Source organism: Anoplophora glabripennis, unplaced genomic scaffold (genome assembly GCF_000390285.2).
Source record: "Anoplophora glabripennis isolate ALB-LARVAE unplaced genomic scaffold, Agla_2.0 scaffold11, whole genome shotgun sequence".
NCBI classification, from domain to species: domain Eukaryota; kingdom Metazoa; phylum Arthropoda; class Insecta; order Coleoptera; family Cerambycidae; genus Anoplophora; species Anoplophora glabripennis.
Window position 1 is genome coordinate 819216 of NW_019416496.1, and position 16458 is coordinate 835673.

Consider the following 16458-nt stretch of genomic DNA (forward strand, 5'->3'; position numbering starts at 1 on the left):
CTTTGCGAAGTCAGTTGAACATGTATAAAAACGCCTAGCAATAAAATTTAACGAGTTTCATAGGCGTCCCTAAAAAAGTTTTCGGCTAAATGTAAAAAATTATAATATTTTGTGTATAATGTGTAGAAAATTTGCAAGGCAATTTGTCTGAAAATGGCCGATCGCCATTACAAATCGTAGTCGATGACTTCAAGACATCAAGATGTCTCCAAGCTTGATCCTGTTTAATGTTTTTTCCGTTCCATATACAGGTTGATTCAGCCAGAATATAATTAATTTTAACCACGTATTGGGAAGTCTTTATATAGGCAGAAAAAAAAAGATTAACTCGACCTTTTAAAAGATAAGCAAATTATCCTTCTGACTGGGAACGGGCTACAGAGCATTCAATCGTTGAAGCGAAACAGCTGATTTCCTCGGCCGTCTTGAATTTTGCAACTGGTTTCAAAATCAAAGTGCAGTGATTTCCAACTTTACTAACAATGGACGGGTGAGTGTTGTTTTAGACGTACTGGCATTTTAAATTGGTAGGTATCATACTACCCTTCAAAAAGCAATAAGTCAGTAGGTATACATACCTATACAAATTGAATAATTAATTAACAATACTAAGGACTCACATTCAACTATAAAACATAGTGGAAACGTTAACAATATTAAAAATATTAACTTTCGGAAATAATTATTATCCTTATTATTATCCTTATACATTTGTCTTTATTATGAAACAAACAATACTTGTTATTATTTAAAATGTAAAAACATATTTTATTCATTCATGTGTTTAGGTAAAAGGATGTGTTTATTTCTTGTCATACAGTAGTCATTAAAAACGCACTAATAACTAGGTTAATGACCCCTTCCCTTAAAATTAATGACATTATGATTAAATCACACCCTGTAGTTCTATAAACTTTTGGAGACTCTATTTCTAGAGTTGTTTCTTTTTGGTTGATACCAAGGTGATTTTAAAACCGATTCCTTTCTTTCTTTGAAATAGTTTTATAAAGTTTTAGAGCCTTTTCAGCAAGGTGTTCTTTTTCGTCTTTTCATATGATCGGCGACAATTCGAAGACCGATTCGATTTCAGATTCTTTGTCCTTCAGAATAGTTGTATATAGTTTTGGAGACTATTCAATTTGGAGACTTAAAAATACGTATATTGAATACCAACCTTGTTAAATGTTTTTGGATTTCAATATAATTTTATAGTTTTGGGGCAAGGTGTTCTTTTTGCCTTTTTACATGATCAAACGCTCGATAATTCAAAATGTCTTCAACATCAGTCCTGCCCATTTCTTTGTCCTTCATTATAATTCTAGTTTTAGTTCCAGTTCTTAAACAAGATGTTCTTTTCCTTCTTGTTATATGATCAGTCACGCGAAAATGTCTTCAAGATCTGTTTAATTTTTTTAGTCTTCCATGCAGTTTTAGAAACTGTTTCAGGAAGGTGTTCGTTTTGTTCTTTTGTGATCAAATCACAAATTGGTTACAAGAATACCTCTAAGACCGATTCTGTTGGATTTTTTCTTTTATCCAATTTTTATAGACTGTTTCATCGAGGTGTCTTTTTTGTCTTGCAAAATGATCAGTCACAACTTCAAGATATCTTTAAGCCTGATTCTGTTTAATCTATTGTACCTTCAATTCAGTTCTATGAAGTTTTGCACTCTGTTTCAGCAAAGTGTTCTTTTTTGTTTTGGCTGGATAATCAACAATTCGATAACTTCGACTTATTTAATTTCTTTTGTCATTCAGTCAAATTCTGTAAAATTTTAGAGGTTTTGGTTTTATTTCAGTAAGATATTCTTTTTCGCCTGGTTTTATGATCAATATTTGCGTTAACTACAAGACAGATGTCGTTCATCAGATTAAATAATATTTTAGAAACACCATTTTGGTAAGGTGTTCTTTTGTCTTTTGTTATCCGAGCAACCATTCGATGGCTTAAATATGTCCAAGATATGTGAATTTTTTTGCTTTTCAGTAAATTTTTGGATACTCTTCTTCAGCAAGTTGTTCCTGTTCAATTTTTTTTGTCTTCAGCATGATCTGATAGAGTTTTGAAAACTGCTATCTCTGCAAGGTGTTCTTTTTCGTGTTGATATACTATCAGCGATGACCTTAAAATGTCTTCACGACCAATTCTGTAGTTCACTTTCTTTATCCATCAAGATATTTCTGTAGACTTTCAGAAACACTCTGTCAGCAAGGTGCTATTTTTCGTCTTGTTATCTAATCAGCCACTATTATCCAAGTCATTAGTCCAAAAAATTTTCATTATCCTCCACTTCTCGTGTAACCAAACACCCTTCCATGGCCGTCTTAATTAACCTATCACATCTATTTTTACACTAGCACCTTGAAAGGGATCTAATTTTCCGTTTTTGCTCGAACAAAACTCTGTTTACCTGAAAGGGACAAAGAAAAAACTACACAATACAATGGAGTTATTAAGGCATAGTGTTACTTAGGTCTAGAGGTGAAAATGTGTCCTCTCGTTGGGGGGCGCCTATGGTGGAGATCAATCCCCGCATCTGCCGCCCCCACGGTTGCCAGGCCGCCCCCGGAGGAGGGCACAGCGTCTCGGCCCTGTGCTATTCGCAGCCGAAGTCGTGTTCGGATTGATAAATATTGTTGCTAAACGATATTTATTGGGACGGGCCGCCGCGAGGCCAGAGCTGAATATTGCCGCTTCTGTGTTTTTGGTTTCGACGGCGGGTCACTAGTTTTATAACCGCCCCATTTCGTGGTCGCAACACACGACGTCGTAGGTTCAACGATAGCCATTCAGTTGTCTAACTCTTCTATAATACAGCTACGAACTTGAAAACTATTTCCAGCAATTTCTCTTGGTTGATTTATTACTCAATTTTTTTTCCCAAAGTTCTAGGGCCTATACTTTTCCTAATGTCATACCTACCCGACCTTAGTAGGACACCCTATGTAATATTCTCTATAATGTAATTGTATAAAACACAGAATCACAAAAAAAACACATTCAACTAACAATCTTAAAGAGATGAGCATCTATAAATGTCGTAAATAATAAAAAATTTAGATAATTAGCATCAAATGCAGTCTGCACAAATTCATGTATTGTCTTAATTTCCTCAACATAAGCATACCAATTTAGCCAATCATCGACAATGATGCCAAGAATTTTTGCCGAATTTCTCTATAGATATTTCTATTAGTAGTAAACAACAGATTTTTATTTTTAATTTGTTCAATATAAACCATTCTTTCGCTTCGAAGATCAGTTCTATATTTTTATTATGTCACTATCTGAATTTAACAAAGTGGTGTCATCTGCGAAAGCAACATATGTATTTTGTAGTAAATTATGAAATATGATGAATAGATGAGGCCCCAGAACGGCTATTTGAGGCACTCCGTTTTTAACCAAACCAGTATCAGAAAAACAGTTGTTGACACATGCTATTTGCTTTCTATTTGATAAATATTATTTCAATTTAAAAGGAAAAGTTTTAATGACACTGTATTTTATATCAAAAGTTTTGAGAACAGTATTTTTAATTCCTGATTTTTCTATTTGAGTGACGTAATGCAGATTGGCATGATTTATACCTTCGCATCTTTAAGGAAAGAAAGATTCTGAAATTAGATTTTTCAAGAGCTTAGTCTGTTATTCATTAAAGTGTCACTTTTAACTTGTGTAACAAACGAATGAATTTTGTTTCTTCCAGTTTCTATCAGAATAAGTTTTACAGGTGATTTAAACCCATACCGTTTGAATACTAAAATGTCGTCTGGTATAATTAATTAACAAAAGTAACAAAAATACAAACTATAAGTTACATTAAAAGAATACAGTTGTCAATGAAAAAAAGTAAAAATAACAATATGCGTATAAATAAATAATAAAGCAGAATTAAAAAAGGACGCAATACAAACAATTAATTTTTTTAAAAAAATATATACAATTGCGGATGAATATCAAAAAAGGAGTGAAAGTCAAACAAACAGACAAAATAGTTTGCAAAAGCGTTGCCAAAATGGCAGCTTGACTAACAATGTTATTACCATTATACCAGGTGGAGCATCTTGAAACAAAATATGTAATATCTCGGTTGAATTCGATTATTTCGAAAAAAGTTTCGGACAAAAATTATAGGGGATCGAGGGGGACATTGAAAGATCCATATTACGACTTCCGGTTTAGATCGGAAGGTTTTTTTAGACCGGAAGTTGCTTTTTTTATGGAAAAACCCATTTTTTACCCCGGATTTCGATTGAAAAACGAAAAAAAAAATTTTTATATTATTTTTTCGGTTTAACCCATATTTTGGCCATAAAATGGCCTTAAAAAACAAAAAAAAAGCAAGAATCTTGAGACAACGGACTAACTTGTTGGGATCACTTCTTTAAAAATATGTTTCATACAAAGGTTGTAGGGTGTGTATCTTGACATGACCTTGAAAATCACAACCTTGACTTCAAGGTCGTTTGAAGTTCAAATACACACTGCAGTCTTCGGCAAATCATAGAAATCTTCAGAAATCTGAAGAAATTCTGCATTTCACCGAAAACAAGCACCCAAAAGTGAATTCTTGGGTGTGCTAAAAGTAGTTAATAATTATACAGTTTTTCGACCTTAAAATGACCTTGATATCTAATCTCGTTCTTGAGGTTAGGTTCATATCTTATTGTAAAACTTCTCGCTCTTGTAATTTCCGAGGTCAAAATTTTGAATTTGATCTTCAAACAACCTTGAAGTCAAAGTCAAGGTCAATTTCAAGGTTATGTCAAGATAGCCCTCATTTCACCCTTTTTTCACTTTTGTATGAAACATTTTTTTTAAAGTGATCCCAAGGAAAGCTACTCCGTTGTTTCAAGATTCTTGTTTTTTCTTTATTTTTTATGATCAACCTTTTTTTATGGCCAAAATATGGGTTAAATCGAAAAAATAGTAAGAACAAAAAGTTTGGTTTTTCGTTTTTCAATCGAAATCCGTGGTAGAAAATGGGTGTTTCGATTATAACAAAACCAACTTCCGGTCTAAAAACACCACTTCCGGTCTAGCGCAAACTTTTCTTTATTTTGCCTGTTTTTTTCATATCCATTTCTATTTCTGGAATGGGTTTTTATTTTCGATCACATTTTCATAGAATTTGTGGTCTAATATAACATGTTGCCTCACCTTAACCTGTTCCCGATACACAAAAAATTGTCCTCCTCGTAGACAGTAAATTGAAAAAAAAATTCAGTCAAGTGCAAATCGAGCGGGCCATTTCGCCGGCCACAATACCTTTCAGCCGGATCGGTAACGACGACAAATCCGACGCCCTCCCCTCCCCGTCGCCGGTAACGGCTGCCGATGACTCCATCTCCCATCTTGACAGTTAATTAATTATAATCCCGGATCGCAGTCGGCCGCCGCCGCCGCCATTATCAGTGCCTACTGAGGGATTTGCACTGCTAATTACTTGGACGTTTTTAATTGAGCGCGGGATCAAAGTAGCTGGAGAATTAACAAGTGAACAGCGACGACGGACGTAAGCTGGGTCCGGGTCTGTCGGTTTGCAGGCCCCAATTTTGGTAGTGTCGCGGTGATTTTGGCGGGAGAAATTTATAGATAGGTTATGTGTGGAGTGGTTCGCATCATCCATCACTGTGTCGTGCTTTGTTTCTCAAATAAGTAGGGTCACGCGGATAAACTATGCTCAGAATGTAGTCAGGCTCGCTTTACGTGATATACAGGGTGTCGTGTTTAAGACAAATTTTTCCATAGATCTAGTTTCAAAGAAAACTTGCACCAAATGAATTACTTTATATTTTAACATTTCTTCTAGGTTTACCTAATTTAATTTTTTCAAATGGAACACCCTGTCTATTATTTCTTGTCCAATTCAATGTCTACTTTAATGTAGATATCAAGTCTAAAACATATCGTTAAAAAATGGCGTTTGTACATCCTCGACAATGTCAAATATCTCTGAAAAATCAGTAAAAAGATCTAATAATCGTTAAAATTGTTTATAATTTTGCTGAATACGTTTTTTTAATTTTCATCAACTCCAAATAAAATTCCTTGTGTGTAGCTTGACCAAAGTCATCTTGTTCGCGAGATGAGCAGCTCGAAAAGAGAGCTTGCAATGGGAGTGACAAAGACAGAAGACTTTCTCAGTAGGACAGTAGGTTCAGACAGAAAATGTACTCCGGTGCTTGTCTGGCAATCTGGTCAAGTTATAATGTGTCCTTCATTTCAAATAGTTTTTTGTATTATTGATTTATTATTACTGTATTAAGTGGGACACTCTGTATAGTATCGACCACTATTTGTAACTATCGAAACTAGAGTTTTATCATTGTTAAAACTTTCGCCCGATGTAATTTCCGGGAAGTTTTGTTCCAAAGCAAGTATATACAATACACTGTAAAAAAAATTCACTCAATTTTGCTCATTTTTACTCAGTAATGTATCGCACCCGATTTAGTGAAATAATCACTCTATTAGTATGAGTTCAACTAAAATTTTGTGAATGAAACTATTACAACAGAAATGAGTGAATTTTACTAAAATTTTTGTCGAATGTCATTCGAGACAATGGTTTTGTCAATTTTTTTTATTAATTTTGTTTTTGCAAAAGATAACATCCCTCCGGTTTTTTATTTCTTATTTACTTATGTTTCTAGATTCGTTGTCGAGATTTAACCAAGAAAATGGAAATAGAATTGCACTCGTGAATTTACTAGGAGAAACAAAGAGTCAAAAATATTTTTTCTGCAAAAATCAGTCTCATTATTAAATAATAGAATGAAATTTTGGGCAAATTTAAGTTTAATTGACTTATTCTAATTAAACTTGCAAAAATTCTTCTAAAATAATTCATTTAAATCATTAGAACCACAGAAATCTCGAACAGCATTTCCTTTTTGACTATAGTTAAAGAACGAAAATTAATGAAATCTTCTAAAAACTCAAATCAATACGCAAACAAAACAAAATCATATCTGTCATTTCATTATTGGTGGAGAGGTTGTGACGAGGCATTAGTATTAAATGTGCTTTAAAAACGGGATTTGAAAAAAAAGCTAAAAGTTGGCAACAAGCAAACTTAAATTATTGACAATAAACTCGCCTCTAGGACACCCACAGTAGATAACTTGATTTTTTTAATGGTCACACTTGTTACTTGTATTGCAAAGTTAAACCTCTTTTTTCTCGAAAATGTAATGTCAACTAAGAAAACCTTTTATTCGTACGAAAGTATGAAGAACCAATTATTTAATATCAGAAGTCACATACTGTGAAGACGGGCTTAGTTGAGACTTTTACATGTGCACCGCCTATAATATATGGCAAAATACTAATCAAATATGAATTCTGTAACACGATAAACTGCGTAGACCGAATTTGAACCAAATATCTACTGTGTCAAAAAATATAGAGGAAAAACGATTTGTTTTTCATCTTTATCTTTGTTCCATGACCCATTCGTCACAAGACATTCTTTAAGTTAAAGAAGAAAGGGTTTCGTAAAACTTGGGTCTTTACTAGTTTTCCCCATATAAGTAACTAAATAAGAGGGTGTTATTCTGTGTATTCTGTCGACAGCAGCGGCGGAGTACCGCCATCTGTAGCTGGTGCAGCAAACGACACACTCGGAAACCACAGACCATATAATAATTAAGGAAACTGCATTGGAAAACATAATTAGAGTAACCATTAATTCTACTATCTAATAGATGTCGCTGCACTATAATGGCGGTAAATTAAAATGAACAAAATACACAAAGAATAAAAAGTGTTTCATAAGTAATAGATCACAAAACATCTATTAATAGTTAAGTTAATCATTGAAATTAACGTGAACCATTAACAGCTGTTCCATGACCCATTACAACACTTTAATTATCACTTGGTTAAATGAAAAAGTTAAAGCAGTGATACTTAAATGTGTGACAAATATACAAATTCATTTTGTTAAGAATTCGAAAATATTTAAGTATCAAAAAAATTTACAGAGAGACTTGCAATTATTATTTTTTAAAGAATCAATTTTAAAGAATTTGAAAGAATTATTTACCTGCCTTTATGTAAGATGCATTGTACAGGGACTTGACAAAAATTATGGTTAGATACACAGTATTTGGTTTTCATCAGTACGATGTAATATACTACACTTATAGCAAATAACAATTTTAAACATATGCATTTCAGTTTTTTAAAAGGCGGAGGTGAAAAATCATCCTAAATTGAAGTTCGGCAGCTCGTATGAAAATTCTGTCATGTTACGTTAACAAATTGTTTTGCTGAATGTTGGATACTATCCGAGGATTCCGAGGTGATATTATTACAATTAATAGGAGAACTTGTAGTAGATCCTAAAAATAATGTTGGCACCGCACTTCCTATTATTGTTTTTTAAACATTTTTTACTCAAAATGGTCTTCACAAAAATAATGATGTGTTTGTAGGAGTAAATTCTGATTTACGTAATTTTCGAACCGATTCTATCCACAGTAATTGTCTGTCTTTTGTAATTCTGAAAAAACTTTTATTTCTATAGAACGTATTACAGATATTCATATAGTAAGAAATGCTTTTGCAATTTGGAGCACAACAGTGACGTTTAGTTCTACCAGGTTGAGTACCTATTTAGTTCTACCAGGTACTCATTTTGGATAAAAAAAAACGAATAAAAAACAGCAAGGCATCCCTTATAGACCAGTGCTTAAGCCTACAAAAATTGTAGAAAGTGAAAAAAAAATTATAGTAGGATGAAACCAATTGGAAAAGGAAGAGAATATAACAGAAATGAAAAGAAAAAAATTTACGGGCGATCTGAGGTCGGGAGGGGGAAGGGGGTGAGTTTTAAGGGTAAAAAACGGTTTATCTTGATTTCCGGAAAAACTACAAGTCTTATGGAAAAAAGTTAAATGGAAAGTTGTAGGTAATAAATAGATCTACAACTTTTGTATTTACACTTTTTTCACATAACCTCAGAATTTATGTGAAAAATTCAAATAACCAAGTTTTTGGTTTTTTATTTTTCTTTTACAAAAAAAAATTTTTTTTCACGAAATTTGGTGAAAACTTACCTATTTATGTCCCAAACACGCTGTAATTTTTTTGATTTGAAGTATTTATTTTTTCACCTTATTTTTACTTAATATCGAAAAAGCACCCTAATTTTCAATCGAAAATTCTCACGTCAAAATATCTGCTTTTTTAAAAACGTCGGTGGGCTTTTTCTTCGCTGAAATCTCTATTTTCTGATGGTGTAAAAAAATATACATTACTATGGTAAGTTTTCTCAGGAAATGCAAAGAAACGAACTAGACTTTTTTTCTAATCATTATGTACAATTTTGAGCTATTTATTAAAATTTACACTTTAATTACTCGAAAAACGTAAGATTCCATGTTACATTGATAAACAAAAAAATTACAAGTCGAAATATNTTTACTAGGAGAAACAAAGAGTCAAAAATATTTTTTCTGCAAAAATCAGTCTCATTATTATATAATAGAATGAAATTTTGGTCAAATTTAGGTTCAATTGGCTTATTCTAATTAAACTTGCAAAAATTCTTCTAAACTAATTAATTCATTTAATTCATTAGATCAAGAGAAATCTCGAATAGCATTTCCTTTATAGTCCAGTTACTCAGGGTTTTTACCTCCGAACTGAACCGATTGACGTGAAATTTTGACGGAATGTGGGGAATGCCTCAAGGAACAAAACTTATATAGTGCCGAAGTGTGCTTTTGCCCTGGGGGTGGTTCCCACCCCTTCTTGGGGGTGGAAATTTTTACGCCCAAAATAACCACAGGAATCTATAGAGGAGTCAATTATAAGTAACAAATGTTATATAAAGTTTTTTGGATAATCCAATATTTTCCGAGTAATTCGTCATTGAAAATGTTGATTTTTTACCGAAAAAGTGTTTTCGGACAGTTTTTTGCAAATAACTCTGAAACCATTGGATTTAACGAAAAGTTTGTAATGGACAAAAAGAAAGGTAATAGAAAACAAATCTAATGGCATTATTTTGTTTTTCTCTAATTGCAATATAAACCGAGTTATGGATTTTTAAACTAAAGGCAATTCAGATGATTGATTCAATAAATCCCTTATTATATTAATCTAAAACAAAACAAATTTATTAATGCATAAAACGCGGCAACCTACCTGAAGTCCTGAAGATAAACTATAACCTCAAACATCAAACATTCTACGTTGATTGAAATATTTCAGTCAACGCATTCTATTTCTGTTGATTGAAAGATTGGAAATACAGATTCGATCTGTGGTTGCAGATTTCTGTTTAACAATTTCTATAAAGGACAATGTTTTGCTGCAGCAACGTGAGATGGCCTCAGTGAATGCATGCTCCATCCGCCCTACCCAATAAAAGCCCTCTTATTTATTTACTCATATGGTTTTCCCTAGATAAAACGGGGTAGAAAGTTTTTGTGTATATCTCTGTACATATCAACTCTTACTATATGTGGTTCTCAATTCCCAAACGTTGGAAGCACGCCTATGCCCTCTGTGACAACCACACACACACACACACACGCTCGCACGCCCTTCCACATCTCATGCAAATGAAAATTATGATGACTTGCTTGTTCGTCCGCCGAGAGGATTCTTATTTGTCCTGAAAGGACGTGTAAATATTTCGTTAGATCGTCGAGAAATTGGCGGTTTCGCAGCGTAATTGGTCATTTGGACGATGACAAACGGTCTCGTGAATTATAGGATGCCCATACTGTAAAGTCACGTTTGCTCCCTAATCAATTATTATAGTGCAATTATCACCAGGGGAAGTTCGTTGTCGGGGGGGATGAATGAGATTGTTTGTTGGCCTTTTGTTGTAGACAATGCGTTTTCATTAGTAGCTGGAGCTTAATGAACGTTTGTAGTTTATATAATAAACCTATTAATTATCAAGAGGCAGCGAATCTCTGATATCTATAGGATTAAAAAATCCAAAACCCTGTGTTTAACAGCCGATGATCAAAAATAGCCCGTATCGGATTAAGGTTCTACAGGTAATTCAAACCTGAATAACACCTACAAAGTTTAATATTCTGGCCTTACGTTTCTCTTCAATTAAAAATTATGTTCGTGACTTTTGACAGTCGCTTAAACTTGATACTCTTTTTCATTCCACCAGTGAATTATTATGAGATTATTTCATCAAAAAAAAAAAATTAAATTAAATAATAAAAAAGTTTTTTATCGATTTTTCTTAACTGTTACTGTTTCGTTATGACCATTTATTTGTTCTGCATAAGTACTACTTAAACAAGATGCAATATTTACTATTCCTAAAAGTAAAAAACTCACCAAGTTATTTTCGTGTTTAGGAGAATTTTCATGTTTCTTAATTTTGTCCGGTAAATGTTTCAAGTCAGAAACTCCAGTTTTCGTCCAGTTTTCTTCTCCGTCTCCAAACAATAAACATACAAACCAAAAAAAATCTATTTGTTTCGTCACAACCACAGAGTCTTATCATAAACGTTTTTATCAAATTTGCGAATAAAAGCCGGCCTACTTTTGCACTCTTTCTGCACCTGAACTAAATTCAACACTGGCGTTGGACGTCCGTTATTTTTCAATTCGACTTTTTCCTCTAAACTTAAATTACTAATAACAAGTTTTTTTATTTCACAAACCCTCATTTCAAACTTAAACTTATAAAATATAATGTCTTTAAAATCGCCAAAGCAAAAACAAAAAACGTATAACCACACTTCAGTGATACGGGTTACTGTCACATGGAGTCCAAAACAAAGCGCGCGAGCCTATCGTCGCCTATCCCCTCCACGTGCCAATTTGTCCAATCATATGTAAAAATATGCTTGCACGATGGACTTAAGATTTCACAGTCCGTAATGGAGTGGGGATTGCGCGCGCGGTCAAACATAACTCTTTGGTACGATCATAGATGGCACATGGCATTAATCTGAGCTACGTTTACGGAGTACATGCACTTTATGCAACCAACCTAACATGCAAGACATTAAATGCATACTATTTAGATTTTTTATTGATTTAAATAAATAAATAATTTTAAGTTTACAGTTTGAAAATATATGGGGGGCGGAGTCCCAGAGTCCTCCTTCGCGAGCCGCCACTGACCGCACGCCCTGTACAGTATTTTTTATAAGGTCCTTTCTCGCGTGGGTCGCGACTTCTATGTTCTAAATAATAAAAAAAAATTGACGTCACCCGCCAGTCTCTCACCGGAACTGCGTATTTACACATACACTCTCATTGGCGGTTTGGAGTGGCGGATAATCACCATATCCTCGACAACGGCGGTGGCGGCTTATTGAAAGGCAATTCTACAAGCCAAACAAATTATAATAACGCGTCCTCCTTACCCCGAATTAGAGCCCATTCAGTGTGATTGGCTGTGATAGATGGCGCTCTCTTGTAAATTACTCACAATCGCCCGCAAGGACAAAACCCAGTGATGACCGGCGCCGCGGCGGCGGCAAGCGGGGGCGGCGGGGGGTCATGGAAAACGCGGAAATGGTACCGGATATGAAATACAAAAGCAGGGAAAGCAAATAATGTTCGGTGTGGTTATAGGATGCTGTTGTTTGTCCAAATTTTGTATCTGATTTATCTGGAAAAAAAAACAGAAAAGTCAGCATTGCCATCAGCTGCTGAAAATAATTATAGGTTGAGTTAAATGTATTATTTGCATCTTAGATACGCTTCCTTTTACCTTTCGCATCTAAATTTAATTTAAATCAGTTTAAAATCAGTATTGAACTAACTTGTTAAAACTTATTGGGAACCTCTGGAATCGTTCCCGCGTTACATACTACATAAAAAGGAGTGAGTAGTTGTAAACGTAGCCAGTTCAATTTTAGGTTATCGCCAGTTTTGCTTCAATTTTAATTAGTTTTAGACAAAATTACGTAAATGATCCAATAATACAGTAAGCGTAAATTAATGGGCATGATGGTCCAAGCGGTTCCGCAAATGTTTCTTGGTTTTATTGTGTGAATTCAGTAAGTAATAAAAAATATTCTATTTGCTTAAAATATTTCTGTCGATTGATTTATTTACTGTTCAAATATAATCTCCAAGTTTGTAAATAGCCTTTATATTTCAATTTTTCTAACCACAAGTCAGGACCGTAGTCATAATGACATTAATCTTATAACCATTGGTCACCTTATTTTATTTTACGTATCTACTATATACAGGGTGAATTGAGAGAATTGCATCAAACTCAAGGAGTTCTGTTTAAGAAAGGGGTTGAGCGCCCCCTCCGCTCCACCACTGTGCAAAATTTTGAACATTCTTATCGCTTGTTTTATGCCCCTTAATTAATAAGCATTATCCCCCAAACATGGAAAAAATCTAAGCATTCGTTTAATAAGTTATAATGAAAATTAGAAAAAAAAATTATATTCAACACCCTGTATCTCGGAAACGAAGCCTTCTACGACATATGTTTATAGGAACTTCTCTTTTTAAAAACATGTGTTCTATCTCCTGTTAAGGATTATCCACAAAAAACTGACTCACCCTGTATACATTTTGTCCCATTTAAATATATTAACACTAAAAAATGGGAAATTCACCCTGTATATAAACTTGTGTTAAAAACTGTGAAGAAAAAAAGTAGGTAATTTTGTAGAACGATATATTGTCTTTTTCGAAACATTTCTTTTAAATATTTAGACCAGGAAAGGAAACATTTTGAAAATTAATTACTGGGCGTGATTTTATTTTTTGGAAAGTCTTGGGAATGATAATACAAAAGGCGTCTCATCAAATGGGTCATGAAAAAAGTATAGCGTCATTGTTTTTTTATCAACAAATAGGTCAATAATTCGTCATTTTTCGTTCTACTCGTTATTGTAGAAAAACTATTAATCTTGGCAAAAAAGTTCAACAGACGATTTGATCTAGAGAAACTCATCTTTAAAATGAGACTATAAGTTAAAATTGCTTTATAAATAAAAATGTTTTCTTTTTCTTTAATTGTTAATAACTTTTTAAGTAATTAATAAAATCTTACCAAACTTTACAAAAATGTAAGTTTTTATATTCTTAACAGATTTGTAAAAGATGGGCTCGATCGGTCAAATGGTTTTTGCAAAATTTAATTTTTGCAAAAAGGCCCATTTTCAAATTACTATTCCGGGGGCAGGGTTATGACTAAAACATTATTTTTGGACTCATTTCCTTCGAAGGAACACCAAGAATTTAATTTTTTTTTCAAATTTAGTTGTATACAGCGTGTCCCACTAGTGCGGGAAAGTCCAATATCTATGTTAAAATGAGGAATATATGAATTTTTCTTTTTAATGTGTTGCCACATTTCTCGGAATGTACAAATTAAAAATATATTCAACTATACAGGGTGTTCCACTTTTACTGGACAGACACCAACTTTGGTTTTTTAAATGGAAACACACATTTTTTATATTTTTTTCGGATTCTACATAAAAAATAAAGGGTACTTTGTGTAGAATAGTTCGATTCAAATATTCACAGTTTTTGAGATATCTCGCTGAAAGGTTTTTCTAGTCGATATTGGTTGCTTACATTTTCTGATACTGACAGGTTATACTAATAGCTGCTAAGCCTATTTTTGTATCAGATGTTTAGTAAGGATGACTCTTCCGAATCATGCTCCAAAAACTGGCCTGCGTTATACAGGGTGACTAAAATATCATGTCAAAATTGCCAATTGAAAAATTGAAAAATCTCGATTTTTTTAAATGCAACGCCCTGTATATTTTCATACAATGAGATGCAGAATTAAATTCTCTACAACTTTGCTATACCTGCTCCTATACCAAAATTCATTAGTTTTTCATGAAATCTCATTTCTATGAAAAAATGCGAAGTTTTTATATGTAAAATAAAGTAGTAGGCTCCTGTCAAATGATAATCTGGAAAATTTTCGATTCACATAAGGTTTAATAGAAAAGCGACAGTAATAATTGTGAAATGAATTACTCTAAAGAAGAATTAGTAAATAAATAATAAGAATAATTAGTAAAACTCATGGTAACTGTTTATTGTCAAGTCGTATTTACCAAGCTAATAATCCAGATTGACAAAGATATCCTCGTACAAAGTGTTTTGTAAAACTGAAGGAGAGGTTTGAAAGAACAAATACAAATTATGAGAGTCGTTCAGGGAGTGGTGGTGGGGGGATCTTTCTCTCAACCAGGATAAACTAACAATGTCAAATTTGTAATATCTGAGCTTTTATGTAATGCAGAACCTTCTTTTTTTTGAATTTGGGGGAACTCGACGAAAAAATTACTTCTGGTTGATTTCTACCCTTGTAAAACCACCTCCTACCCCCCTAAAAATGAATTTTTTGAAAAAAACTTTTTTGCGTTTGTTTTTATTTGAAATGTTAAAAACCGCGGAGTTATTTTATTTGTTTATTAGGGAAAAAGTGCCTTCTATTTGGTAACAATTTTATATACAACTAAATTTGAAAAAAAAAATAAAATTTTAACTAGAGGATACTTGGTGTCTCTTCGAAGAAAATGAGCCCAAAAAGAATGTTTTAGTCATAACGCTGCTCCCGGAATAGCCATTTGAAAATGGCCCTTTTTTGCAAAAATGGGATAAATAAATGGAATTTTGCAAAAACTATTTGACCGATCGAGCCCATCTTTTGCACTTCTCTTAAGGGTATAATAACTCACATTTTGGGAAAGTTTGGTAAGATTTTATTAATTATTTAAAAAGTTATTAACAATTAAAGAAAAAGCATTTTTTGCGTTTAATTTTGCAATAATGTCTACGCCTCCGTTTCCTAGTAGATTCTTGTTACTCGATTTTTTCGAAGCCGCGGCTAGTGAGACTCCTAGGAAGGCGTAGAACTTAGTATTACTGTTTTTTTTTTGTAAAAAAAATCACAGAAACTTTCTAAAATGGTTTGATACTAAAATAATAGTCAAAGATTCGATTTACCGTGGCCCGAGAGTGAGTAGTGGATCGTAATTATGCGTCTGTCACTATCTTAATTTAATTGATGACTGATGACAGCGATGTCGCTGTGTTTCGCTGTCTGCGATGATTTTTTGCTTATTTTACATTAATTTTAATTGAAAATCTCTGGTTCGATGACAATAACTTTTTTGTTTATAAAGCAATTTTAACTTATAAAGTCTCATTTTAAAGATGAGTTTCTCTAGATCAAATCGTCTGTTGAACGTTTTTACTAATAGCTGTTTTACATTGACAATTTATTCATCAATAAATTGACGAAGTTCTTCATCAATTAATTCACGAATTTATTGGTAAACAGTGTGGTTTTACACTGCTACAGACTTTGTCAAGTTTTTTGACGTATGAATCAGTTCTACCAATGAATCAAAGAAGCAAATAAATTTCAAAAATGTCACCTTTCCACTCATAATTGTAGTGATACAATAGCGGTACCGTTCTGACATATATTATATAAATATTAGTTTTTGTAAGTA

The 16458-nt window shown here is 33.2% G+C and overlaps 1 protein-coding gene across 1 annotated transcript in view; it reads left to right on the forward strand.

The window, feature by feature from the left end:
• The window catches only part of LOC108907752 (membralin), a 189087-nt gene that overhangs the window by 98836 nt on the left and 73793 nt on the right, over nt 1–16458 (forward strand). The gene's annotated exons all lie outside the window — the stretch shown is intronic.